Raw genomic sequence first — 25984 nt, forward strand, 5'->3', positions numbered from 1 at the left:
TCAATAGCTTGTTGAATAACAATTTAAATCCACCGTCTGACCAAACAAACATGGATATAACTAAATTAAGATTTAAGATACAATTAAGATACAAATAGGGTATTGATTGTGTTACATATCTATAAAATGTTAACAGTGTCGCTACAAGAGGCAGACAGAACAGAATCGGCCAGATGGATGTTTAGCTAGCTAGCTAACTAACAACTGCATGGACTGTTCAGAAAGACAGGAAAAATCACCTTCAAGTGTTGTTAACGTACCGTTTAAAAACTGTAATGCCGTCTGTCCTGGTCAAATGTCAACAAAACATTCTTTCTCTTCAACATGCCCACCCCCTCGAGAAATCCTTCTTTAATCTACTTTTCCGTCGCGTCCCACCTTCTTCCGTTCTGAGCTGATCAAAAGACGGGTCGAGTTCTCGTCCAAACAGAAAGTTCACACCTTCTCGCGAGATCTCGACCAAGTCATCGTAAGTCTGGAGTTCGGCTCGACATTATGTTAACTTTCATATGTAATACCCTTACATCAATCATGAAAAGTCCCATAGAGAGAAAACTTTGTAAATAGTCATGGTCATTTTTAAATACATACAGTGAAACTTTAATTTACACAGAACGATCATCAAGGACTACTGTAAGTTACTGTTACAGTCCACAAAAGAGTCCTTTCATTGCACCTACCATCATGATTTACATTATTCACATGCTTCTCATAACTGTCAAGAGTTGAGAGATGCTTTCGGGAAAACTTTCAGGCTTCAAGGAATTTGGTTGTCCATGTTACAGACATAAATATGACAGGCCGGAAGGAATATCCAGGAGTTAAAACTGGAGAGTGGAGAGAGAGGACCCCCCCCCTGGTGTTAACATGACAGGCCTGTCTATCAGAAGGAATATCCAGGAGTTAAAACTGGAGAGTAGAGAGAGGACCCCCCCCCCCCCTGGTGTTAACATGACAGGCCTGTCTATCAGAAGGAATATCCAGGAGTTAAAACTGGAGAGTAGAGAGGACCCCCCTGGTGTTAACATGACAGGCCTGTCTATCAGAAGGAATATCCAGGAGTTAAAACTGGAGAGTAGAGAGAGAGGACCCCCCCTGGTGTTAACATGACAGGCCTGTCTATCAGAAGGAATATCCAGGAGTTAAAACTGGAGAGTAGAGAGAGAGGACCCCCCCCCCTGGTGTTAACATGACAGGCCTGTCTATCAGAAGGAATATCCAGGAGTTAAAACTGGAGAGGAGAGAGAGGACCCCCTGGTGTTAACATGACAGGCCTGTCTATCAGAAGGAATATCCAGGAGTTAAAACTTACTGTAGAGAGAGGACCCCCCCTGGTGTTAACATGACAGGCCTGTCTATCAGAAGGAATATCCAGGAGTTAAAACTGGAGAGTAGAGAGAGAGGACCCCCCTGGTGTTAACATGACAGGCCTGTCTATCAGAAGGAATATCCAGGAGTTAAAACTGGAGAGTAGAGAGAGAGGACCCCCTGGTGTTAACATGACAGGCCTGTCTATCAGAAGGAATATCCAGGAGTTAAAACTGGAGAGTAGAGAGAGGACCCCCCTGGTGTTAACATGACAGGCCTGTCTGAATATCCAGGAGTTAAAACTGGAGAGTAGAGAGGACCCCCTGGTGTTAACATGACAGGCCTGTCTATCAGAAGGAATATCCAGGAGTTAAAACAGAGGAGGAATATCAGAAGGAATATCCAGGAGTTAAAACTGGAGAGTGGAGAGAGGACCCCCCTGGTGTTAACATGACAGGCCTGTCTATCAGAAGGAATATCCAGGAGTTAAAACTGGAGAGTAGAGAGAGGACCCCCTGGTGTTAACATGACAGGCCTGTCTATCAGAAGGAATATCCAGGAGTTAAAACTGGAGAGTAGAGAGAGGACCCCCCTGGTGTTAACATGACAGGCCTGTCTATCAGAAGGAATATCCAGGAGTTAAAACTGGAGAGGAGAGAGGACCCCCCCCCTGGTGTTAACATGACAGGCCTGTCTATCAGAAGGAATATCCAGGAGTTAAAACTGGAGAGGAGAGAGAGGACCCCCCCTGGTGTTAACATGCAGCACAGTCCGTCTTTATAATAACTGACCTGGAATAAACAGAGTTTACTGTCGATGAGTTTTCTAGCTGAAAGTAAAAGTTTAGTATTTTATCAGGATCTCCATTCGTTAAAATATCAATACACACTTTTTTATACATTTATGCCTTTTTTTTAACCTTTATTTTACTAGATAAGTCAGTTAAGAACAAATTCTCATTTTCAATGACGGCATAGGAACAGTGAGTTTTCTAGCTGAAAGTAAAAGTTCTGCCCTGCCTGTTCAGGGGCAGAACGACAGCTCGGGGGTTTGAACTTGCCACCTTCCGGTTACTAGTCCAACGCTCTAACCACTAGGCTACCCTGCCGCCCCATGTGTTCCATGTATCAGGTAACTCATTATAACGGCACCACTGCAGACAGTCCTTTCTCCCCCATATATTACGACCCTTTGCTCCCCTGTTACCTTTGCTTTGTCAAAACAGGTCCTGATAACCTGGACTCACAGCACCAGTTGTTCTGTAAAACACCAGAAAGAATATCAATCTCACGTTTGATCCATAAAAACTTGAATACTCACCAAGCAGAGCTGTGTGTTTAAGCAATAAGGCCCAAGGAGGTGTGGTAACGCGGGGTGCCTGGACACAGCCTTTAGTCGTGGTGTATTGGCCATATATCACAAACCCCCGAGGTGGGCGCCGATGACATAGATGTCGATTAAGGCAGCCCCCCCCCCTCCAGGTCGCAATTGTAAATGAGAACTTGTTCTCAACTTGCCTACCTGGTTAAATAAATAAAGGTGAAATAAATAAATAAAAAACCTCTCCGATTCAGAGGGGCTGGGTTAAATGTGGAAGACACATTTCAGTTGAATGCATTCAGTTGAACAATTGACTAGGTATCCCTTATTCCCTTATTGCCTTATTCCCTTATTGCCTTATTCCCTTATTGCCTTATTCCCTTATTGCCTTATTCCCTTATTGCCTTATTCCCTTATTGCCTTATTGCCTTATTCCCTTATTCCCTTATTGCCTTATTCCCTTATTGCCTTATTGCCTTATTCCCTTATTGCCTTATTCCCTTATTGCCTTATTCCCTTATTGCCTTATTCCCTTATTCCCTTATTGCCTTATTCCCTTATTCCCTTATTGCTATTGTAAACTGGTTACCATCGTAATTAGAGCAGTAAATATAAATGTTTTGTCATACCCGTGTTATACGGTCTGATATACCACGGCTGTCAGCCAATCAATATTCAGGGCTCGAACCACCCAGTTTATAATTAAGGGCTGTGTCCAGGCACTCCGCGATGTGCCGTGCCTAAGAACAGCCCTTAGCCGTGGTATATTGGCAATATACCACACCTCCTCGTGCCTTATTATAAACCGTCTAGTTTGGGTCCTGGATGCTGATTGGCTGAAACCCATAGTATATCAGACAATATAGCACAGGTATGACTCAAAACCACCTGTTAACTGTTCTATTTATGTTGGGAACCAGTTTATAATAGCAATAAGGTACCTCAGGGGTTTGTGGTACATGGCCAATATACCACGGCTAAAGGCCTGTATCCAGGCACTCTGCGTTGCGTCGTGCATAAGAACAGCCCCCACCCGTGGTATATTGTCAATATGGAAAACAGAAAGGAAAACACACTGCTGCTCGCGCTCCCAGGTGATATTTATTGATAACAACGTTTCCACCCTTAGGTCTTCATCAGACATCCACATCCCATTGGCCTCGTGGCTTAAATATACATGTGTACAAAACATTAGGAACACCTGCTCTTTCCATGACATACCCTTAGGTCTTCATCAGGCATCCACATCCCATCGGCCTCGTTGCTTAAATATACGGGTGTACAAAACATTAGGAACACCTGCTCTTTCCATGACATACCCTTAGGTCTTCATCAGACATCCACATCCCATTGGCCTCGTTGCTTAAATATACGGGTGTACAAAACATTAGGAACACCTGCTCTTTCCATGACATACCCTTAGGTCTTCATCAGGCATCCACATCCCATTGGCCTCGTTGCTTAAATATACGGGTGTACAAAACATTAGGAACACCTGCTCTTTCCATGACATACCCTTAGGTCTTCATCAGGCATCCACATCCCATTGGCCTCGTTGCTTAAATATACGGGTGTACAAAACATTAGGAACACCTGCTCTTTCCATGACATACCCTTAGGTCTTCATCAGGCATCCACATCCCATTGGCCTCGTTGCTTAAATATACGGGTGTACAAAACATTAGGAACACCTGCTCTTTCCATGACATACCCTTAGGTCTTCATCAGGCATCCACATCCCATTGGCCTCGTTGCTTAAATATACGGGTGTACAAAACATTAGGAACACCTGCTCTTTCCATGACACAGACTGACCAGGTGAGTCCAGGTGAAAGCTATGATCCCTTATTGATGTCACTTGTTAAATCAAATCGAATCAAATGAATTTATATAGCCCTTCTTACATCAGCTAATATCTCAAAGTGCTGTACAGAAACCCAGCCTAAAACCCCCAAACAGGAAGCAATGCAGGTGTAGAAGCAAGGTGGCTAGGAAAAACTCCCTAGAAAGGCCAAAACCTAGGAAGAAACCTAGAGAGGAACCAGGCTATGAGGGGTGGCCAGTCCTCTTCTGGCTGTGCCGGGTGGAGATTATAACAGAACATGACCAAGATGTTCAAATGTTCATAAATGACCAGCATGGTCAAATAATAATAATCACAGTGGTTGTCGAGGGTGCAACAGGTCAGCACGGCCAGGTGGACTGGGGACAGCAAGGAGTCATCATGCCAGGTAGTCCTGAGGCAAGGTCCCAGGGCTCAGGTCCTCCGAGAGAGAGAAACAAAGAAAGAGAGAAAGAGAGAATTAGAGAGAGCATACTTATATTCACACAGGACACCTGATAAGACAGGAGAAATACTCCAGATATAACAGACTAACCCTAGCCCCCCGCAACATAAACTACTGCAACTAAATTCCACTTCAATCAGTGTAGATGAATGGGAGGAGACAGGTTAAAAGATGTTTAAGTCTTGAGACAATTGTGGCATGGATTATGTACAGTGCCTTGCGAAAGTATTCGGCCCCCTTGAACTTTGCGACCTTTTGCCACATTTCAGGCTTCAAACATAAAGATATAAAACTGTATTTTTTTGTGAAGAATCAACAACAAGTGGGACACAATCATGAAGTGGAACGACATTGATTGGATATTTCAAACTTTTTTAACAAATCAAAAACTGAAAAATTGGGAGAAATACCTGATGTCCAGAGATGACAGCTGTGTGCCCAGGTCAGCAGCCGGTCCCTTATCCCCGTGGGAACGTAGACGTGCTCGGGAGGACAGTTAGCGGGTGCGGGCTCCCTGTCCAGAGCCTGGCGGACATCTACAGTCCCAGACTACAGGAGCTACGACTCGGGAGGATGGGATTATAGGTGCATTCTGGGACAGGACCCTCTCCCAAATTGTAGAGACGTGATAGGGCATGGGCCTTGGTGTTCTTAGAACCTGGGCGATAGGTCAGCGTGAAGTCAAATCTTGTGAAGAAAAGGGCCCACCTTTTTTTTTTTTACATCGACGGGGTTGTAGCGGAGCGGGTCGAGAGCTTCAAGCTCCTTGGTGTCCACATCACCAACAAACCATCATGGTCCAAACATACCAAGAAGGTTGTGAAGAGGACACATCACCAACAAACCATCATGGTCCAAACACACCAAGAAGGTTGTGAAGAGAACACATCACCAACAAACCATCATGGTCCAAACATACCAAGAAGGTTGTGAAGAGGGCACGACCACGCCTTTTCCCCATCAGGAAACTGAAAAGATTTGGCATGGGTCCCCAGAACCTCAAAAAGTTCTACAGCTGCACCATCGAGAGCATCCTGACCGGTTGCATCACCGCCTGGTATGGTAACTGCTCGGCATACGAACGTAAGGCGCTACAGAGGGTGGTGCGTACGGCCCAGTACATCACTGGGGCCAACCTTCCTGCCATCCAGGACCTCAACCCAGGCGTTGTCAGAGGAAGGCCCAAAATATTGTCAAAGACTCCAGTCATCCAAGTCAAAGACTGTTCTCTCTACTACCGCCATAAGACTGAAGAACAATTAACAATTGTTTTTACACTGCTGCCACTCGCTGTTTATTATCTATGAATAGTCACTTTAGCCCGACCTACATGTTCAAATTGCTTCCATTAATAACTTGTTCACGCTACCACGTTCCCCTAGGGCACCCCCCCCACGCTCAACTAAAAGATGGCGCACAGAATGCAAAAATATTCTTAGAAATATTTAACCTCCACACATTAACAAGTCCAATAGCTCAAATGAAAGATAAACACCTTGTTCATCTACCCAGCGAGTCAGATTTCTAAAATGTTTTACGGCGAAAACATAGCACATATTTATGTCAAACCACCACCAAAGACACAGCCAATATATAGCCATTTTGTCGAACAAAATATGCAATCACAAACGCAGGATTAAAAGAAAAATAATTCACTAACCTTTTTGAAAATCTTCATCAGATGACAGTAATAGGACATGTTACACAGGACATTTATGTTTTTTCAATAATATGCCATTTATATCCATAAATCACCGTTTACATTGACGTCATGTTCAGAAAATGCTAAACAATGTCCGGAGAAATTATATATAACTCCGCCAGATAACGCCTGATAACAAGCAATACACATCATAACCTTTGACTAAATATACATGTTCTACATATAGTTAGAAAGATACACTGCTTCTTAATGCAATCGCTTTGTCACATTTATTTTTAATGTTACAGAAATCGTTCATTTTTCAATAATCTGAGACAGCGCTCAGACATAAGCAATATTTCTCCGCTATGTTGGAGTCAACAGAAACACAAAATTACAACATAAATATTCCCTTACCTTTGATGGTCTTCGCTCAGAATGTAGTGGAAGGACTCATACTTACGCAAAACAGCGTTTGGTTTCAAGTCGTGTATCTTTGTGTTAGCAAACGCGACAAATTCCGGCTGAAATGCAGCCAAAATTCAAGGGGTTGCGCATCAAAACTTCAAAATTACATATTATATGTCGACTAAACTGGTCAAACTAAGTGCAGAATCAAGCTTTAGGTTGTTATTAACGTACAAAACAATTCTCAACTCGAACAGACAAACTGAAACCTGTACCCCCGCGCATCGACTCGGTACCTGTACCCCCGCGCATCGACTCGGTACCTGTACCCCCGCGCATCGACTCGGTACCTGTACCCCCGCGCATCGACTCGGTACCTGTACCCCCGCGCATCGACTCGGTACCTGTACCCCCACGCAAAGGGTACCAAAGCCCCACGCATCGACTTTGTACCTGTACCCCCCTCGCATCGACTCGGTACCTGTACCCCGCGCATCGACTCTGTACCTGTACCCCGCGCATCGACCTAAACCTGTACCCCCGCATCGACTCGGTACCTGTACCCCGCGCATCGACTCGGGACCTGTGGGGGCGCATCGACTCGGTACCTGTACCCCCACGCATCGACTCGTACCTGTACCCCCCACGCATCGACTCTGTACCTGTACCCCCGGCATCGACTCGGTACCTGTACCCCCCGCGCATCGACTCGGTACCTGTACCCCGCGCATCGACTCGGTACCTGTACCCCGCGAGTGTTTTCGACTCGGTACCTGTATACGCATCGAATTACCTGTACCCCACGCATAACTCAGTACCTGTACCCCCGCATGAACTCTGTACCTGTACCCCGCGCATGAACTCTGTACCTGTACCCCGCGCATTAACTCGGTACCTGTACCCCCGCGCATTAACTGGTACCACGCACCTGTACCGATCGACTCTGTACCTGTACCCCGCGCATCGACTCTGTACCTGTACCCCGCGCATCGACTCGGTACCTGTACCCCCGCGCATCGACTCGGTACCTGTACCCCGCGCATTTCGGTACCTGTACCCCGCGCATCGACTCGGTACCTGTACCCCGCGCATCGACTCGGTACCTGTACCCCCGCGCATCGACTGTACCTGTACCCCCGCGCATCGACTCGGTACCTGTACCCCACGCATCGACTCGGTACCTGTACCCCCGCGCATCGACTCGGTACCTGTACCCCCGCGCATCGACTCGGTACCTGTACCCCCACGCATCGACTCGGTACCTGTACCCCCACGCATCGACTCGGTACCTGTACCCCCCATCGACTCGGTACCTGTACCCCCGATCGACTCGGTACCTGTACCCCGCGCATCGACTCGGGTACCTGTACCCCCGCGCATCGACTCGGTACCTGTACCCCGCGCATCGAACTCGGTACCTGTACCCCCGCATGAACTCTGTACCTGTACCCCCGCGCATCGACTCGGTACCTGTAACGCATCGACTCGGTACCTGTACCCCGCGCATCGACTCGGCACCTGTACCCCGCGCATCGACTCGGTACCTGTACCCCGCGCATCGACTCGGTACCTGTACCCCGCGCATCGACTCTGTACCTGTACCCCCGCGCATCGACTCGGTACCTGTACCCCCGCGCATCGACTCGGTACCTGTACCCCCGCGCATCGACTCGGTACCTGTACCCCCGCATCGACTCGGTACCTGTACCCCCGCATCGACTCGGTACCTGTACCCCCGCGCATCGACTCGTGTACCTGTACCCCGCGCATCGACTCGGTACCCTCCGGTACCTGTACCCCCCCGCATCGACTCGGTACCTGTACCCCAGCGCATCGACTCGGTACCTGTACCCCGCGCATCGACTCGGTACCTGTACCCCCGCGCATCGACTCGGTACCTGTACCCCCGCGCATCGACTCGGTACCTGTACCCCGCGCATCGACTCGGTACCTGTACCCCCGCGCATCGACTCTGTACCTGTACCCCCGCGCATCGACTCGGTACCTGTACCCCCGCGCATCGACTCGGTACCTGTACCCCCGCGCATCGACTCGTGCCTGTACCCCGCGCATCGACTCGGTACCTGTACCCCACGCATCGACTCGGTACCTGTACCCCCCGCATCGACTCGGTACCTGTACCCCAGCGATCGACTCGGTACCTGTACCCCCCGCGCATCGACTCGGCACCTGTACCCCGCGCATCGACTCGGTACCTGTACCCCGCGCATCGACTCGGTACCTGTACCCCGCGCATCGACTCTGTACCTGTACCCCGCGCATCGACTCGGTACCTGTACCCCGCGCATCGACTCGGTACCTGTACCCCCGCGCATCGACTCGGTACCTGTACCCCGCGCATCGACCGGTACCTGTACCCCCGCGCATCGACTCGGTACCTGTACCCCGCGCATGAACTCTGTACCTGTACCCCGCGCATCGACTCTGTACCTGTACCCCGCGCATCGACTCGGTACCTGTACCCCGCGCATCGACTCGGTACCTGCCCCCCCGCATCGACTCTGTACCTGTACCCCGCGCATCGACTCTGTACCTGTACCCCCGCGCATCGACTCGGTACCTGTACCCCCGCATCGACTCGGTGCCTGTACCCCGCGCATCGACTCGGTACCTGTACCCCGGCGCATCGACTCGGTACCTGTGCCCCGCGCATCGACTCGGTACCTGTACCCCGCGCATCGACTCGGTACCTGTACCCCGCGCATCGACTCGGTACCTGTACCCCCGCGCATCGACTCGGTACCTGTACCCCGCGCATCGACTCGGTACCTGTACCCCGCGCATCGACTCTGTACCTGTACCCCGCGCATCGACTCGTACCTGTGCCCCCGCGCATCGACTCGGCCAGACCTTACCCCGCGCATCGACTCGGTACCTGTACCCCGCGCATCGACTCTGTACCTGTGCCCCGGTACCTGCGCATCGACTCTGGTACCTGTACCCCCGCGCATCGACTGGTACCTGTACCCCAGCGCATCGACTCGGTACCTGTACCCCGCGCATCGACTCGGTACCTGTACCCCGCGCATCGACTCTGTACCTGTACCCCCGCGCATCGAGTACCTGTACCCCGCGCATCGACTCTGTACCTGTACCCCGCGCATCGACTCGGTGCCTGTGCCCCCGCGCGCATCGACTCGGTACCTGTACCCCGCGCATCGACTCGGTACCTGTACCCCAGATGCATCGACTCGGTACCTGTACCCCGCGCATCGACTCTGTGCCTGTACCCCCGCGCATCGACTCGGTACCTGTACCCCCGCGCATCGAGGTACCTGTACCCCACGCATCGACTCTGTACCTGTACCCCGCGCATCGACTCGGTACCTGTACCCCAGCGCATCGACTCGGTACCTGTACCCCCGCGCATCGACTCTGTACCTGTACCCCCTCGCATCGACTCGGTACCTGTACCCCGCGCATCGACTCGGTACCTGTGCCCCGCGCATCGACTCGGTACCTGTACCCCGCGCGGTACCTGTACTTGTACCTGCCTGTGCCCCGCGCATCGACTTCGGTACCTGTACCCCGCGCATCGACTCGGTACCTGTACCCCCCGCATCGACTCGGTACCTGTACCCCGCGCATCGACTCGGTACCTGTACCCCCGGGCGCATCGACTCGGTACCTGTACCCCGCGCATCGACTCGGTACCTGTACCCCGCGCATCGACTCGGTACCTGTACCCCGCGCATCGACTCTGTACCCCACCTGTACCCCCGCGCATCGACTCGGTACCTGTACCCCGCGCATCGACTCGGTACCTGTACCCCCGCGCATCGACTCGGTACCTGTACCCCGCGCATCGACTCGGTACCTGTACCCCGCGCATCGACTCGGTACCTGTACCCCCGCGCATCGACTCGGTACCTGTACCCCGCGCATCGACTCGGTACCTGTACCCCGCGCATCGACTCGGTACCTGTACCCCACGATCGACTCGGTACCTGTACCCCGCGCATCGACTCGGTACCTGTACCCCGCGCATCGACTCGGTACCTGTACCCCGCGCATCGACTCGGTACCTGTACCCCGCGCATCGACTCGGTACCTGTACCCCGCGCATCGACTCGGTACCTGTACCCCGCGCATCGACTCGGTACCTGTGCCCCCCGCGCATCGACTCGGTACCTGTACCCCGCGCATCGACTCGACCTGCCCCGGTCGCCTGTGCCCCCGACGCATCGACTCGGTACCTGTACCCCGCGCATCGACTCGGTACCTGTACCCCCGCATCGACTCGCCTGTACCCCCGCGCACGACTCTGTACCTGTACCCCCGCGCATGAACTCTGTACCTGTACCCCCGCGCATCGACTCGGTACCTGTACCCCGCGCATCGACTCTGTACCTGTACCCCGCGCATCGACTCGGTACCTGTACCCCCGCGCATCGACTCGGTACCTTACCCCGCGCATCGACTCGGTACCTGTACCCCGCGCATCGACTCGGTACCTGTACCCCCGCGCATCGACTCGGTACCTGTATCGACCGGTACCTGTGCCCCAAGCATCGACTCGGTACCTGTACCCCCGCATCGACTCGGTACCTGTACCCCGCGCATCGACTCGGTACCTGTACCCCGCGCATCGACTCGGTACCTGTACCCCGCGCATCGACTCTGTACCTGTACCCCGCGCATCGACTCGGTACCTGTACCCCCGCGCATCGACTCGGTACCTGTACCCCGCGCATCGACTGCCTGTACCTGTACCCCCCGCGCATCGACTCGGTACCTGTACCCCAGCGCAGATCGACTCGGTACCTGTACCCCGCGCATCGACTCGGTACCTGTACCCCGCGCATCGACTCTGTACCTGTACCCCGCGCATCGACTGTACCTGTACCCCCGCGCATCGACTCGGTACCTGTACCCCGCGCGTCGACTACCTGTACCCCAGCGCGTCGACTCGGTACCTGTACCCCGCGCATCGACTCGGTACCCCTGTACCCCCGCGCATCGACTCGGTACCTGTACCCCCGCGCATCGACTCGGTACCTGTACCCCCTGTATGTTGCCTCATTATTGTGATACTTTTCTAAACTTGAGTTTATTCAGTAAATATTTGCTTCACTATTTTCTGAACTGCAGTGTTGGTTAAGGGCTTGTGAGGAAGCATTTCACTGTAAGGTCTGTACACCACCTCTACCTTGTCACAACACAACTGATTGGTTCAAACGCATTCAACGCATTAAGAAGGATACAAATTCACAAATGAACTTTTAACAAGGCACACCTGTCAATTGAAATGCATTCCAGGTGACTACCTCATGAAGCTGGTTGAGAGAATGCCAAGACTCTGCAAAGCTGTCGTCAAGGCAAAGGGTGGCTACTTTGAAGAATCTCAAATATAAAATATTTATTTACAACTTTTTTGTTGTCGGTCACTACATGTGTTCTTTCATAGTTTTGATGTCATCCATATTATTCTACAATGTAGAAAATAGTAAAAATGAAGAAAAACCCTTGAATGAGTAGGTGTGTCCAAACTTTTGACAGGTACTGTATGTAACCCCACAATTTCAACATTAGTGACAAGAAGGAAGTCATTTTTCTGAAGTATTTGAACACAATATTTCGTTTGTTGCATTTGTGTGTGGTGGAGGACTGTTATCACGTTTCATCATTTGTCTCAACATATTGGTTTTAAGTCTGATGGACCTAGACATTGTGACTGACCTATAAAAGTATGGTGGAATATCACTAGTAAGTTTGTTTTATTCTCAAGTAGCTGCCTGTACTCCAGCACATCAAGTCTGTGAATATAAAACTAACAGCTTCTTCACCCAAAAAGGTGTATGCATATTAGAGGTCGACCGATTAATCGGAAGGGCCGATTTCAAGTTTTCATAATGATTGGAAATCTGTATTTTTCGGCGCCGATTTGCCGATTTCTTTTTTTTATACCTTTATTTAACTGCAAGTCAGTTAAGAACACATTCTTATTTTCAATGACGGCTCAGGAACAGTGGGTTAACTGGTCTAGGAACAGTGGGTTAACTGGTCTAGGAACAGTGGGTTAACTGGTCTAGGAACAGTGGGTTAACCGGTCTAGGAACAGTGGGTTAACCGGTCTAGGAACAGTGGGTTAACTGGTCTAGGAACAGTGGGTTAACTGGTCTAGGAACAGTGGGTTAACTGGTCTAGGAACAGTGGGTTAACTGGTCTAGGAACAGTGGGTTAACTGGTCTAGGAACAGTGGGTTAACTGGTCTAGGAACAGTGGGTTAACTGCCTCGTTCAGCGGCAGAATGACAGATTTTCACCTTGTCAGCTCGGGGGATCCAATCTTGCAATCTTACAGTTGACTTGTCCAACGCAATAACGACCTGCCTCTCTCTCGTTGCACTCCACAAGGAGACTGCCTGTTAGGCGAATGCAGTAAGCCAAGGTAAGTTGCTAGCTAGCATTAAACTTATCTTATAAAAAACAATCAACCATAATCACTAGTTAACTACACATGGTTGATGAAATTACTAGATATTATCTAGCGTGTCCTACGTTGCATATAATCTGACTGAGCATACAAGCGTACAAGCATCTAAGTATCTGACTGAGCGGTGGTAGGCAGAGGCAGGCCCGTAAACACTCATTCAAACAGCACTTTGGTGCGTTTTGCCAGCAGCTCTTCCTTGTGCGTCAAGCATTGCGCTGTTTATGACTTTAAGCCTATCAACTCCCGAGATGAGTTGATAGGCTTAAACCGAAGTGAAATGGCTAGCTAGATAGCGCACGCTAATTGTCGTTGTGTTGCTGGTTCGAGCCCAGGGAGGAGCGAGGAGCGAGATGGAAGCTATACTGTTACACTGGCAATACTAAAGTGCCTATAAGAACATCCAATAGTCATAAGGTTAATGAAATACAAATGGTATAGAGGGAAATAGTCCTATAATTCCTATAATAACTACAACCTAAAACTTCTTACATGGGAATATTGAAGACTCATGTTAAAAGGAACCATCAGCTTTCATATGTTCTCATGTTCTGAGCAAAGAACTGAAACATTAGCTTTCTTACATGGCACATATTGCACTTTTACTTTCTTCTCCAACACTTTGTTTTTGCATTATTTAAACCAAATTGAACATGTTTCATTATTTATTTGAGGCTAAATTGGTTTTATTGATGTATTATATTAAGTAAGGGAACACCCCCCCTGAAATGGACAAAAAATGAATGGGAAGTCATTGGCACTGGACAAACCATATACACGATGTCCAATACCACTCAATTCGGCATTGATTCGTTCAAAGTTGATTGGAAATACCAGGTGTAACACTTTAAATATCCAACAGGTGGCGAGCGCGCTCCTCCGTGGTTTTTCATATTGCAAATGTAACACAAGTCAACATCCAAAAGTACAATTTTTAAAAAGTGAAAAAAAAATCAAAAACATTTCACCCCCTTAAACCGTTTTTTGAAATTCTTTCGATTTTTTTTTGGTCAATTACACATGTGTAAGAACTGTATGAATATACTTTTGTCAACTTTTATTATCATATCATATCAATTATGGCACTTCCGGTTGGCACAGGAAGCTATAGGTAAACACATATCCTCATTGGGGTATGCTTTTACAGAATCCTGAGTTTTAAGTCTTTACGTTAAGAACTGACTGATTTACACAGGGTTGAATGCACTATTTCTATCAAACTGCAGGATGGGTATGGATATACACGTTTAGGGTGATTTTAACCACTTCCGGTTGCTACAGGAAGCTTAGAATCGACACAGGTAGACCTCATAGTGGCCTGATGGACTGTCATTGAAGACAGGTTCATAAGGCATTCATAACCTACATAGGCTTCAGGTTGACTTTAGAGGAGCAGGCAATGTATTCCTATGGGGAGAGATGTCATTGTAATCTGTGAGATCAAAAATCCCTGTTTAACTGTTAAGGGTTAATACCACACGGTCAAGGTTAGGCTTGCACAGATCGGGAGGACCTTAGGATCGTACCTGAGGTCGAATTGTGCTTCTCACCCTAACGGTTCTTTCACTGTCACCCAAAAGCAAATGACATTTAGGGCCAGGCTTCATTTTGGGCCTACGTTTTTTCACGGTCGCTGCACTCAGAGCGAGCTACGGTGAAGCGGGGCATCTCGTTGAACTCGGCACGGCCTTGAGAAAATGGAAATGCCATTGCAGGCTCTGTGTGTCTTTAAGCACCGCACTTTGTCACTCCATCCTTGCTGTGTGTGTGTGTGTCTGTGTGTGTGTGTGTATTTCTGTGTGTGTGTGTGTGTGTGTGTGTGTGTGTGTGTGTGTGTGACAGAGAGCTTTTCTTTGACATCTGTTGGGAGAAATGACTGACTTACAGTTCATGGGGGTTGCCTAATCACACATATGAAGTTTTGAAACGATCTGACCTTTATTAACCCTTCGAAACAGCCCCTATGACATCATTTTAAGACACTTCCGGTTTACACAGGAAAGCTGAAAGCGACCTCTAATGCGTATTATAAGATGTGTGCATGAAGTGTCTTATGTTACAGGTCAGAGGTCGTATTCCTGTTGTCACTCTGAAATACATCGAAGTAGATACTTAGTGTGGAATGGATTAGGTCAGAGGTCAGAGGTCATATTCCTGTTGTCACTCTGAAATACATCGAAGTAGATACTTAGTGTGGAATGGATTAGGTCAGAGGTCAGAGGTCGTATTCCTGTTGTCACTCTGAAATACATCGAAGTAGATACTTAGTGTGGAATGGATTAGGTCAGAGGTCAGAGGTCGTATTCCTGTTGTCACTCTGAAATACATCGAAGTAGATACTTAGTGTGGAATGGATTAGGTCAGAGATCAGAGGTCATATTCCTGTTGTCACTCTGAAATACATCGAAGTAGATACTTAGTGTGGAATGGATTAGGTCAGAGGTCGTATTCCTGTTGTCACTCTGAAATACATCGAAGTAGATACTTAGTGTGGAATGGATTAGGTCAGAGGTCAGAGGTCGTATTCCTGTTGTCACTCTGAAATACATCGAAGTAGATACTTAGTGTGGAATGGATTAGGTCAGAGATCATATTCCTGTTGTCACTCTGAAATACATCGAAGTAGATACTTAGTGTGGAATGGATTAGGTCCGGGATCTTTTAACCACTGGTAGTAATGTCATGTGATCTCCCTGACCAATCAGCTATCGAAGACTGACAAATGCTACAGTAACACAAATTGTGCAATGACTTTTGACATCCTGGAGTGGTGGACTTCCTGTCTCACAGTATTTAAGGCTCAGACGTACATGCTGTATTGTCACTGGGTGTGCACCGTGAGTATCTGTGAGTATCTGTGCTGTATCTGTATCTGTGCTGTATCTGTGAGTATCTGTGAGTACATGTGAGTATCTGTGAGTATCTGTGTCTGTATCTGTATCTGTGCAGTATCTGTGCTGTATCTGTATCTGTGAGTATCTGTGTCTGTGTCTGTATCTGTATCTGTGCTGTATCTGTGAGTATCTGTATCTGTGAGTATCTGTGCTGTATCTGTATCTGTGTTGTATCTGTATCTGTATCTGTGCTGTATCTGTATCTGTGCTGTATCTGTGCTGTATCTGTATCTGTGAGTATCTGTATCTGTGCTGTATCTGTATCTGTATCTGTGCTGTATCTGTATCTGTGCTGTATCTGTGCTGTATCTGTATCTGTGCTGTATCTGTATCTGTATCTGTGCTGTATCTGTGCTGTATCTGTATCTGTATCTGTATCTGTGCTGTATCTGTATCTGTATCGGTATCTGTATCTGTATCTGTGCTGTATCTGTATCTGTGCTGTATCTGTATCTGTATCTGTATCTGTGCTGTATCTGTGCTGTATCTGTGCTGTATCTGTATCTGTGCTGTATCTGTATCTGTGCTGTATCTGTATCTGTGCTGTATCTGTGCTGTATCTGTATCTGTATCTGTATCTGTGCTGTATCTGTATCTGTGCTGTATCTGTATCTGTATCTGTATCTGTGCTGTATCTGTATCTGTGCTGTATCTGTATCTGTATCTGTGCTGTATCTGTGCTGTATCTGTATCTGTATCTGTATCTGTGCTGTATCTGTATCTGTGCTGTATCTGTATCTGTGCTGTATCTGTATCTGTGCTGTATCTGTATCTGTGCTGTATCTGTGCTGTATCTGTGCTGTATCTGTATCTGTATCTGTGCTGTATCTGTATCTGTGCTGTATCTGTATCTGTGCTGTATCTGTGCTGTATCTGTATCTGTATCTGTGCTGTATCTGTATCTGTGCTGTATCTGTGCTGTATCTGTATCTGTGCTGTATCTGTATCTCTATCTGTGCTGTATCTGTATCTGTGCTGTATCTGTATCTCTATCTGTGCTGTATCTGTATCTGTGCTGTATCTGTATCTGTATCTGTGCTGTATCTGTATCTGTATCTGTATCTGTGCTGTATCTGTATCTGTATCTGTATCTGTGCTGTATCTGTATCTGTATCTGTATCTGTGCTGTATCTGTATCTGTGCTGTATCTGTATCTGTGCTGTATCTGTATCTGTGCTGTATCTGTATCTGTGCTGTATCTGTATCTGTATCTGTGCTGTATCTGTATCTGTATCTGTATCTGTGCTGTATCTGTATCTGTATCTGTATCTGTGCTGTATCTGTTCTGTATCTGTATCTGTATCTGTATCTGTGCTGTATCTGTATCTGTATCTGTGCTGTATCTGTATCTGTATCTGTGCTGTATCTGTATCTGTATCTGTGCTGTATTTGTATCTGTATCTGTGCTGTATCTGTATCTGTGCTGTATCTGTATCTGTGCTGTATCTGTGCTGTATCTGTATCTGTGCTGTATCTGTGCTGTATCTGTATCTGTGCTGTATCTGTATCTGTGCTGTATCTGTGCTGTATCTGTATCTGTGCTGTATCTGTATCTGTGCTGTATCTGTATCTGTGCTGTATCTGTATCTGTATCTGTATCTGTATCTGTGCTGTATCTGTGCTGTATCTGTATCTGTGCTGTATCTGTGCTGTATCTGTATCTGTATCTGTATCTGTGCTGTATCTGTATCTGTATCTGTATCTGTATCTGTGCTGTATCTGTGCTGTATCTGTATCTGTATCTGTATCTGTGCTGTATCTGTGCTGTATCTGTATCTGTATCTGTGCTGTATCTGTATCTGTATCTGTGCTGTATCTGTGCTGTATCTGTATCTGTATCTGTATCTGTGCTGTATCTGTATCTGTATCTGTGCTGTATCTGTGCTGTATCTGTATCTGTATCTGTATCTGTGCTGTATCTGTGCTGTATCTGTGCTGTATCTGTATCTGTGCTGTATCTGTATCTGTATCTGTGCTGTATCTGTATCTGTGCTGTATCTGTATCTGTATCTGTATCTGTGCTGTATCTGTATCTGTGCTGTATCTGTATCTGTATCTGTATCTGTGCTGTATCTGTATCTGTATCTGTATCTGTATCTGTGCTGTATCTGTGCTGTATCTGTATCTGTATCTGTATCTGTGCTGTATCTGTATCTGTGCTGTATCTGTGCTGTATCTGTATCTGTGCTGTATCTGTATCTGTATCTGTATCTGTGCTGTATCTGTATCTGTATCTGTGCTGTATCTGTATCTGTTCTGTATCTGTATCTGTGCTGTATCTGTATCTGTGCTGTATCTGTGCTGTATCTGTATCTGTGCTGTATCTGTATCTGTATCTGTATCTGTATCTGTATCTGTATCTGTATCTGTATCTGTGCTGTATCTGTATCTGTATCTGTGCTGTATCTGTGCTGTATCTGTATCTGTGCTGTATCTGTATCTGTGCTGTATCTGTATCTGTGCTGTATCTGTGCTGTATCTGTATCTGTATCTGTGCTGTATCTGTGCTGTATCTGTATCTGTATCTGTGCTGTATCTGTATCTGTATCTGTATCTGTGCTGTATCTGTATCTGTATCTGTATCTGTCTGTATCTGTGCTGTATCTGTATCTGTGAGTATCTGTGAGTATCTGAGTATCTGTGAGTATCTGTATCTGTGCTGTATCTGTGAGTATCTGTGAGTATCTGTGCTGTATCTGTGAGTATCTGTGCTGTATCTGTGAGTATCTGTGCTGTATCTGTGAGTATCTGTGCTGTATCTGTGAGTATCTGTGCTGTATCTGTGAGTATCTGTGCTGTATCTGTGAGTATCTGTGAGTATCTGTGCTGTGAGTATTTGTGAGTATCTGTGAGTATCTGTATCTGTGCTGTAAAAATGGCATGTTTCTAACTTGCATTTCCACTTCCTGATAATGAGTTGATTTGATAGGCTACAAGAGGAACGCCAGGTCATCTAATTGATCCACCAGGTGAGACCAGGTAGATTCCACATGGTTACTAAATGGAGACAATACTGTAGATTCCACATGGTTACTAAATGGAGACAATACTGTAGATTCCACATGGTTACTAAATGGAGACAATACTGTAGATTCCACATGGTTACTAAATGGAGACAATACTGTAGATTCCACATGGTTACTAAATGGAGACAATACTGTAGATTCCACATGGTTACTAAATGGAGACAATACTGTAGATTCCACATGGTTACTAAATGGAGACAATACTGTAGATTCCACATGGTTACTAAATGGAGACAATACTGTAGATTCCACATGGTTACTAAATGGAGACAATACTGTAGATTCCACATGGTTACTAAATGGAGACAATACTGTAGATTCCACATGGATGCTAAATGGAGACAATACTGTAGATTCCACATGGATGCTAAATGGAGACAATACTGTAGATTCCACATGGATGCTAAATGGTTATTTGAACTGTTCTTGTGCTTCACGCGTTAACCACTGAAATACACAGTGATGACTTCGTTTTTTCTATTATATGATATTCATTAAAAAACGTCGTAATGGCTCAATTGATTAGTTAATTGCATGAAAAAAGAGACGTTTTAAGGTATCCTAAACATTTCCACAATGTAAGAATGTTCATGTCTATAGACATTTTGTATTACATGTTCAGTTTGACCAAAAATACGCAGAATGTAGAACTATATTGAGCATACTTCCTGTTTCTTTAGAAGGGAAATGCTTTTAGATTGAGAGTAAAGATGCATAATTGAGGTCAAAACTAGACCTGTTTTAAAGAATCATGACTGGGATCTTAGATGTTATAGAGTAAAACAGCTATTTCACTTTTTTTTTTCTGAGTGTAGGAACACAACAGGAAAATATTAAGGACCTTGAACTTGGAATCTGAAGAACCCTGCCATTCACTAGTTCCTGCAACAACAAGCACCAATCAAGGATGGCTGGAGAAAACCTCTACAATGTTACGGACGACATCCCATCCACTTGGAGCATCGCAAACCTCTACAATGTTACGGACGACATCCCATCCACTTGGAGCATCGCAAACCTCTACAATGTTACGGACGACATCCCATCCACTTGGAGCATCGCAAACCTCTACAATGTTACGGACGACATCCCATCCACTTGGAGCATCGTTGACACCGTCGTCCAGTGGACAACATTTTCCATCGGTTTTCCTCTGATCTGTCTGTCCATTTATGCCATGTACTTCCTGATCAGAGCTGATCATATCGCTCCAGTCTATGTTATCAACCTTCTTATTGCAGATCTCATTCAGATCTGCAGAGGCCGTTCAACCTGTCTGGTACCTGGACATTTATTGTAATGTTGATTGAATTCTTTGGTATTAGTGCGAGCATGGTTTCATGGTATGTGTTGCTCTGGAGAGATATCTTGTGATTGCATTTCCTCTCTGGTACCGTTTTCGCCGTAACATCAAATACTCGCTCGTAATGTCCTCCGTCATCTGGGTTATCCCTTTCCTCCAGATCTCCATGTTCTACCTCATGCCGACTCTCGAGATGAAACTGATTCTGTTTGCAGTTAACCTCCTCATACCCTTTCCATTGCTCGTATTCTTCCTCGCGGGCACGTTGAAAGCCCTGTCGTCTCCATCTCTGTGCCGGCTGTCGAACGGAGACGGATTATTGGTACCCTGGCCCTTGTACTGGGCAATTACACAGTCCTGTTCCTACCCCTCATCATACAATATCTGATATCAGGGTAACAGGCCATCACAATGTAGAGATCGGGACACTCTTTGAGAGATTCAGCCCCTTGTGGATCCCTTACTACGTGTTCATGAGAAAGGAGCTAAGGACACTCTGGCCTTCCCTGCTTCGGCAAGCTGATGGGTGACGAGGAGCAGAGTCAGGTCACCAACACTATGACCATGACTGAGGAGCAGAGTCAGGTCACCAACACTATGACCATGACTGAGAGTGTAGTAGAAGGCTCCAGGTAGGACAGATGCAGGGACAGACTGTATCTGTACGACTCACTGTGTATAACTCCTATCAACTCCTTGTTCAAATTATCGGATCAAAGCGAAGCTTTAACGGTGTGCGGCCTTGTTCTTTTCTTTGTTAAAATTATACCTTTACATTTAAGTCATTTAGCAGACGCTCTTATCCAGAGCGACTTACAAATTGGTGCATTCACCTTAAATTATACCTTTACGGGCCTCCCGAGTGGCGCAGTGGTCTAAGGCGTCACTACAGACCCGGGTTTGATTCCAGGCTGTGCCATAACCGACGCGACGGGGAGTCCCAAGTTACCGGCACACAATTTTCCCAGCATTGTCCGGGTTAGGGGAGGGTTTGACCAAGGGGGAGATTTACTTGGCTCATCCCTCTCAGCGACTCCTTGTGCGGCCCGGGCGCCTGCAGGCTGACTTCGGTTGCCAGTGGACGGTGTTTCCTCCGACACGTTGGTGCAGCTGGCTTCCGGGTTGAGCGTGCGGGTGTTAAGGAGTGCGGTTCGGCTGGTCATGTTTCGGAGGATGCATGTCAGCCTTTGCTGCAACTCCCCAACGGGCTCGGGAGAGGCAATGAGACAAGATCGCAAATTGGATATCACGAAATTGGGGAGGAAAAAGGGGGTTCATTTTTTTTTTAAAGAAAACCTACTTTACTTTTATTGTTGTAGTTAAAAATGTGAAGAGTACATGCCTTGCTTTTTTTATATACAATACATGACATACTGTATTGTACACAGCCCTATTCTGCACTGTGCTGTCTGTGTTGGGCTTTTGTATTGCAGCTTTTCTAGAAAAATATGGACTTGTTTCCTTCAATAAAGTGATAATGTGGATATTTGAGATCACTCTTTCTCCTCGTTTGTTCCCATTCTCTCCCGGAGTCCTTTCAAAAGAGGACACTGAACGTGGTCAGAGTTAGAGCCAGTTTGTTCAGATCCCAATATGACTACAAGTACATTTACAATACAACCAACAAGCCCAAGTCTGTAGTACCCTAATGAAATTTGAGTTCAGTTTGAGTTCACATAGACAGGTGTACATTGGGCCTTCATGCCAATACATAGACAGGTGTAATATAACATGCCATTACATAGACAGGTGTAATATAACATGTCATTACATAGACAGGTGTAATATAACATGCCATGACATAGACAGGTGTAATATAACATGCCATTAATACATAGACAGGTGTAATATAACATGCCATTACATAGACAGGTGTAATATAACATGCCATTACATAGGAGGGTGTAATATAACATGCCATTACATAGACAGGTGTAATATAACATGTCATTACATTATAGACAGGTGTAATATAACATGCCATTACATAGAGGAGGTGTAATGTAACATGCCATTACATAGACAGGTGTAATATAACATGCCATTACATAGACAGGTGTAATATAACATGCCATTACATAACAGGTGTGCCATTACATAGACAGGTGTAATATAACATGCCATTACATAGAAGGTGTAATGTAACATGCCATTACATAGACAGGTGTAATATAACATGCCATTACATAGAGGAGGTGTAATATAACTAGACAACCATGCCATTACATAGAGGAGGTGTAATATAACATGCCATTACATAGACAGGTGTAATATAGCATGCCATTTACAGGTGTAATATATGTCATTACATAGGAGGGTGTAATATAACATGCCATTACATAGACAGGTAATATATGCCATTACATAGGAGGGTGTAATATAACATGCCATTACATAGACAGGTGTAATATAGACAGGTGTAATATAACATGTCATTACATAGACAGGTGTAATATAACATGCCATTACATAGACAGGTGTAATATAACATGCCATTACATAGACAGGTGTAATATAACATGCCATTACATAGAGGAGACAGGTGTAATATAACATGTCATTACATAGACAGGTGTAATATAACATGCCATTACATAGACAGTAATATAACATGGAGACAGGTGTAATACATAACATGCCATTACATAGACAGGTGTAATATAACATGCTGCCATTACATAGACAGGGTGTAATATAATATAACATGCCATTACATAGACAGGTGTAATATAACATGCCATTACATAGACAGGTGTAATATAACATGCCATTACATAGAGGGTGTAATATAACATGCCATTACATAGACAGGTGTAATATAACATGTCATTACATAGACAGGTGTAATATAACACATGTCATTACATGACATTATTAAGGACAGGTGTAATATAACATGCCATTACATAGACAGGTGTAATATAATATAACAGGTGTAATATAACATGCCATTACATAGAGGGCCTATTACATAGACAGGTGTAATATAACATGCCATTACATGAGACCAGGTGTAATATAACATGCCATTACGTAGACAGGTAATATAACATGCCATTACATAGACAGGTGTAATATAACATGCCATTACATAGGAGGGTGTAATATAACATGCCATTACATAGACAGGTGTAATATAAACATGCCATTACATAGACATATAACATGCCATTACATAGACAGGTGTAATATAACATGCCATTACATAGACAGGTGTAATATAACATGTCATTACATAGGAGGGTGTATATAACATGTCATTACATAGACAGTGTGTAATATAACATGCCATTACATAGACAGGTGTAATATAAATATGTTTATTACATAGACAGGTAATATAACATGTCATTACATAGACAGGTGTAATATAACATGCCATTACATAGACAGGTGTAATATAACATGCCATTACATAGACAGGTGCATGCAGAAGTCTGGCTACAGGCTCTCGATGGTACAGTCAGAAGTCTGGCTGCAGGCTCTCGATGGTACAGTCAGAAGTGTCCCATGTTACAGAGGCTGCAGTCACAGCTCAGAGCCACAGGGTAGGTGACACGAGGGTCCACCCAGGGGGGACAGTCAGGTAGACGGATCGTTTCATAGGGGACGTCCCGGTAGGTGACACGAGGGTCCACCCAGGGGGGACAATCAGGTAGACGGATCGTTTCATAGGGGACAGTCAGGTAAGGCAGATTGTTTCATAGCGAACGTCCCGGTAGGTGACACGAGGGTCCACCCAGGGGGGACAGTCAGGTAAGGCAGATCGTTTCATAGGGGACGTCCCGGTAGGTGACACGAGGGTCCACCCAGGGGGGACAGTCAGGTAGACGGATCGTTTCATAGCGAACGTCCCGGTAGGTGCACACATGCTGGTACATGGTGGAAAATGGGCTCTTGAAAACCGGCTCCTGGTAAATGAATCCACAGGAGGAAAGGGAAATGTAGATCAACGTTTTCTTTTGTTTTCACGCATTAGGGTGGTTTCTAGTATTTGATACGCAATTATGAAGAACACGGGTGACAATTTAAGGAAGTTGTGGCCTTCTAAATAAGACAATATTAAACCACCTTATAGCACATTCAGATGGTACTAAACCACCTTATAGCCCATTCAGATGATACTAAACCACCTTATAGCCCATTCAGATGATACTAAACCACCTTATAGTCCATTCAGATGGTACTAAACCACCTTATAGCCCATTCAGATGGTACTAAACCACTGTGTAGCCCATTCAGATGATACTAAACCACCTTATAGCACATTCAGATGATACTAAACCACCTTATAGCCCATTCAGATGATACTAAACCACCTTATAGCCCATTCAGATGATACTAAACCACCTTATAGCCCATTCAGATGATACTAAACCACCTTATAGCACATTCAGATGAAACTAAACCACCTTATAGCCCATTCAGATGATACTAAACCACCTTATAGCCCATTCAGATGATACTAAACCACCTTATAGCCCATTCAGATGATACTAAACCACTGTATAGCCCATTCAGATGATACTAAACCACCTTGTAGCACATTCAGATGATACTAAACCACCTTATAGCCCATTCAGATGATACTAAACCACCTTATAGCCCATTCAGATGGTACTAAACCACCTTATAGCCCATTCAGATGATACTAAACCACCTTATAGCCCATTCAGATGATACTAAACCACCTTATAGCCCATTCAGATGATACTAAACCACCTTATAGCCCATTCAGATGGTACTAAACCACCTTATAGCACATTCAGATGGTACTAAACCACCTTATAGCCCATTCAGATGATACTAAACCACCTTATAGCCCATTCAGATGATACTAAACCACCTTATAGCCCATTCAGATGATACTAAACCACCTTATAGCCCATTCAGATGATACTAAACCACCTTATAGCACATTCAGATGAAACTAAACCACCTTATAGCCCATTCAGATGATACTAAACCACCTTATAGCCCATTCAGATGATACTAAACCACCTTATAGCCCATTCAGATGATACTAAACCACTGTATAGCCCATTCAGATGATACTAAACCACCTTGTAGCACATTCAGATGATACTAAACCACCTTATAGCCCATTCAGATGATACTAAACCACCTTATAGCCCATTCAGATGGTACTAAACCACCTTATAGCCCATTCAGATGATACTAAACCACCTTATAGCCCATTCAGATGATACTAAACCACCTTATAGCCCATTCAGATGATACTAAACCACCTTATAGCCCATTCAGATGGTACTAAACCACCTTATAGCACATTCAGATGGTACTAAACCACCTTATAGCCCATTCAGATGATACTAAACCAC

The 25984-nt window shown here is 45.8% G+C and overlaps 2 pseudogenes; one reads left to right on the plus strand and one right to left on the minus strand.

Annotated features, from left to right (window-relative positions):
* The first annotated feature begins 16208 nt into the window (after nucleotides 1-16208).
* LOC135567223 (G-protein coupled receptor 4-like) lies at nucleotides 16209-21663 on the plus strand (annotated as a pseudogene).
* Nucleotides 21664-24105: 2442 nt separating this feature from the next.
* On the minus strand, nucleotides 24106-24601 carry LOC135567225 (gonadotropin subunit beta-2-like; annotated as a pseudogene).
* Between the last annotated feature and the right edge of the window lie 1383 nt (nucleotides 24602-25984).

The sequence above is a fragment of the Oncorhynchus nerka genome, unplaced genomic scaffold, assembly GCF_034236695.1.
Source record: "Oncorhynchus nerka isolate Pitt River unplaced genomic scaffold, Oner_Uvic_2.0 unplaced_scaffold_2346, whole genome shotgun sequence".
Taxonomy (NCBI): domain Eukaryota; kingdom Metazoa; phylum Chordata; class Actinopteri; order Salmoniformes; family Salmonidae; genus Oncorhynchus; species Oncorhynchus nerka.